The sequence below is a fragment of the Ornithodoros turicata genome, unplaced genomic scaffold, assembly GCF_037126465.1.
Source record: "Ornithodoros turicata isolate Travis unplaced genomic scaffold, ASM3712646v1 ctg00000895.1, whole genome shotgun sequence".
Classification (NCBI taxonomy): Eukaryota; Metazoa; Arthropoda; class Arachnida; order Ixodida; family Argasidae; genus Ornithodoros; species Ornithodoros turicata.
Genome location: NW_026999412.1, coordinates 683,467 through 687,728, shown reverse-complemented (window position 1 = coordinate 687,728; position 4,262 = coordinate 683,467). Strand labels below are relative to the sequence as shown.

Genomic DNA, 4,262 nt, shown 5'->3' with positions numbered 1-4,262 from the left:
CTCCTTGCATGTCCAGAGCTGTCCTAACTTGCCCAGACATGCCATGATGACGTCACAGCTGACGTCACAGGATGTCCGGAACTGGTGCTGCGATGCTTTGCAACCTGCCTCCGTGCTCCGTCACCCAGCGACAGTCAGCGGCCGTTCCGGACCGCTTTCTACAAGATGGCGTCGTTGATCTTCCACTAAACCCCTTCTCTCCACTCTATCTCTATCTATTTTTTTATTTTTTATCAGCTCAAGTAGCCGGAAACTCACACAGTGGTCTGGACGTGTCTTAGATGATCCCCAATTAGTGTAATGACTCCCTGAATTATCCTAATTACTGTGGGGGGTCCCAAATTGCTCTAATTGCTAATTAATGGCGTCCAGACGAAGATGTGAGTTTCCGGATACTTGAGCTGATACATTACTACTAAAGCCTCTTTCTTGTTGCCGATTCAAGTCTGCGAGAGCTCCTGTCGGAATTATTGTGCTGTGGTGTCAGTGAGCTTACCACCACGATAAAGCCAAGAGGGACATGGGTACAAGCTACGACAACGTGCAGCTGCGGCAGGAAGCGAATCCGGTCTAGTCAACCCTGGGTCGGAAGCAGACCTTTGGGCAACGTGCTGCTGTGTACGGCCATACTGTTTTCTGGGATGAACGTGGCAAAGGCTCTACGCATGTTTAAAATGTTGAGGGTGCCAGCACTGTCCAAGTCGCAGTATTACAGGACCCAGAAGGAGTACCTCATTCCCGCTGTCAGTTATGTAAGTATGCCATCTGCATGAAACAGCCATACAAACTCAGCACTACTGCACATAAATGGCAATATTGTATTGCCCATATTTTGCCCTCTTGATGAGGAGCCACAAGAATGAAAGAACCTGGTTATCGAGTCCCCTTCTAATGGACAGTATACTGCTTTTTCCGCAATAATCCAAGGTTTATCAGACTAGACAGAAGGAACTCCTTGGACAGCTGCAGCCACGTCGCCTAACCATTGCCGGAGATGGGAGATGTGATTCTCCTGGACACACTGCCCTCTATGGAATCTACACCCTGCTCGAGACCACTGCCAACCGCATAATACACTTTGAATTGGTCAAGGTACTGTCTTCAGTTTTTGCTTTGCTCCTCACTGTTTCAGAGGAAATTGGAGAAGGCTAACATCTACCACATGCTTGCTGTTTTGCTTATGTTTTTGTACAGGCAACCGAGGTATCGAGCAGTAATGCCATGGAGAAGCATGGGTTACAGAGGTGCCTGGCATTCCTTGAATGGAATGATATGGTCGTAGACACCCTTATTACAGACAGACACACTGGAATCAAGGCGATGATGAGGGACTGCTCCCCCAGATAAAACATCGCTTTGATGTGTGGCACGTCGTCAAAGGTGCCTATACCAAGTGCATACTGTTATGGTTTTCCTGGGGATAATGACAACGAAATTGATGTTCCCAGGGGTAAAGAAGAAGCTATTGGCACTTGGCCGCTCAGCAAGCCATCAAGTGGTGAACTTGTGGGTTGATAGCCTCGTTCGCCATGCCTACTGGTGCCCAAAGACGAGTGGAGGGGACGGCGACCTATGTCTTGCAAAGTGGATGTCGGCCCTCAACCACATTGTGGACGTCCATGAGCATGATGATCCCGTCTACCCAGTTTGCTACCATGGTGCGACCTCGGAACCCCGTGAGTGGTTGAAGGAAGGGAAGCATTTCACATTGGCATCCACGTATTTTGGAGCAAATTTTTCTTTCTTCATTTTTTTTCTCTCTACGTGAATACGTCTTTGCTGTCAATATGAGGGGGCAAACTGGTCATCTTGCAACATGATTTTGTCGACTTAACTACTGGACAGAGGTCAACTGGAAAAGTTTCATTTGATAAAACAATGCTCATTCAATAAAACAATGAAGTGCTATGAACGACACGGGTTGTTCTTGCATGTCATGGCATGGAGAGGGGGCTCAAATGAAGTGGGTCCCAAAACTGTCTAAGTTTTGTTTTGCTCATAGGTTACATTTCAGTCAAGTGGATATTATATCGTGTAGAGCTACAGCAGAGAACCGCAATTAAAACTGGAGCACGGAACACAGACAACCGTGTTCCGTGTTCCGGTTTTAATTCAGTCATGTACCAACAGGCCATTCTGCCATTTCGAGGAGAACAGCAAGTTGTGCACGTATGGATGAGTGCAGAAAAGTTATTCTGGATTGACGTTGGAAAAGCCTAGCTACAAAGGCGAAAGAATAGAATGAGAGCAAGTAGAAATCAGGTCGAAGTATAGTAAACTGTAGTGGCGGGCAGAAATGTTGGCTTCACCGTTTGACAAACGAATCTCAGCTTGAGAGACCAGTGGGGGCGCATGGGGATGGCAGAAGCGTAAAAAAGTAACACGTCATGTCATGCAGTTCCAGTATGACCAGAAGATCACGAAGGGGAACAATACGTGTTACTATGCTCATGAATGCATCTCCTGGGGAGACGTTTGCATTGATGCCCACGACTGGCATGCAAGCGTTGGTCATTGGCAGTGCACTCATAACATCCTTCAATAACATGATTCTCGTCACCATATATGGAACGTACATGTTCCTGTACGTATTCATGTCAAACTCACGGTTGTGGCTTTGCTTCTTCTCTGCTTCTTTTGCAGACAGTAAAACTTACAGGAAGGTCACAGACATTATTGCAGCACCTGCCCTGCTCAAGGACATCCCTCAGCTGTCCTCCCAAGACCAAACGTACGGTCTGGAAGCCTTCCACAGAGTCATGCTGCACTTCACGCCAAAGACATTTTCGTTCCATGATGAGGGAATGCTAGCCAGGTATTAAATGCATGGGCGGGCCTTTCGAAGGAACATTGTAACATCATTATTCATGTTGTAGGACACAACTGGCCGTACTTCACTATAACGAAAATGCCGACCGTGCGCAATTGGAAAAAGAGGGGTCCAAGCAGCACCGCCTGAAGCCTTCAAAGGTTAAGAAGGCATGGCTTGTGGTACCTGTGAAGGAAGATGCAACGTACGGTATGTACCTGGCAGTGGTGCGCTGAACATGAGTGTACCCACGGTCATGAGTACAGGATGTCCATCTTTTTGCTGTAGATGAAAAACTTCACAGAGCGATAAAAGGGGTGTGCATGGTGCTTTTCTCGTGCCCGTGATAAAAAAGAAAAAAGAAAACAGCTGGTGCTTGTTCTGTATCACCTGTTTCTATCAAAACTACCACAAAAATGGTGTTGGTTTTTTTTTCATTCCTCTGTTCGTGAACTGTTCATTCCCCATTAAAAACAGAAATAGAAACTTACCGGCGAATATCTAACTTACCGTATAGAAACCTTATACGGCGACTGGCCTGTGAGATCATGTTGCAATTATCTCCTTCAACAGAATATGCGACGGCACTTACAGCAGAGGTGTTATGTCGCATCAAACATAAACACAAAGAACCACCAGCAGTGGAAGCTCGCCCAGCACGGTCAGCCTCTTATGGTGAGAGGCCAACCTTGGAAGAAGCTATGGAACGTTTTCAGTCAAGGTATGTGCATGCCCTAATTTTGTCTTAAAAGGTGGCATATGATTAGACTCTGAAGTTTTAGGGTTTTTTTAAACCCGTAGTATGCTGTATGTGGTATGCCTTGGAGGAGCGTTGCACAACACTTTGAAATTTGATTTTCTTATTTCAGGTTCCGGAAGTAAATGTGGCTCCCTACTGGCAATAAAAGTTGACAGCCGACCAGGATGCACCAGCCTTGATTCCAGCAACAAAAACGGCCCTTTTCAAGGCCACCCAACTTTTGCCACAAGAGGCTTTGCCTGCGTGCTGATGACCCTTTCAGAGGAACATTATAGAATGATAGCCTTATTGATTTTTTATACACCAAGAACATGAAATAATATCTGTTCTTTCCTTTCTTTCAGGAGCAGACACCTGCGACTCCAGGGAACGTAACCACAGGGGCTGCCTACAAAATGTATCCTAACAGGGAATAAATGTCTACATGCTACTACAGCTTTTTGAGATTTTGCATTGCAGTTGAAATTAAGAGGAAAAATGTGCTTTGTCAATGAGCTGCAGCTGCTTTTGTTATCCCCTGATTCCAGGAAGAGGAAAACAAAGGAGAGACTTGCATAGCGTATTAGTACACCAGATATGGATCTGCCAACATGAACCCTCCGAACATCCCTGTGGCAGCGTACCTGTAACCGCCCAGACTTCACACCAAATTAATGTAGAACCACAGCACAACATAATAAAATAGCTTAGGTT

General features: G+C 46.0%; 1 long non-coding RNA gene across 1 annotated transcript; it reads left to right on the top strand.

Annotated features, from left to right (window-relative positions):
• Positions 1-959: 959 nt before the first annotated feature.
• Positions 960-1,560, top strand: LOC135375575 (uncharacterized). The gene is made up of 3 exons (XR_010417282.1): positions 960-1,092; positions 1,195-1,380; positions 1,449-1,560. It is a non-coding gene; the product is annotated as an uncharacterized LOC135375575 (long non-coding RNA).
• The last annotated feature ends 2,702 nt before the right edge of the window (positions 1,561-4,262 follow it).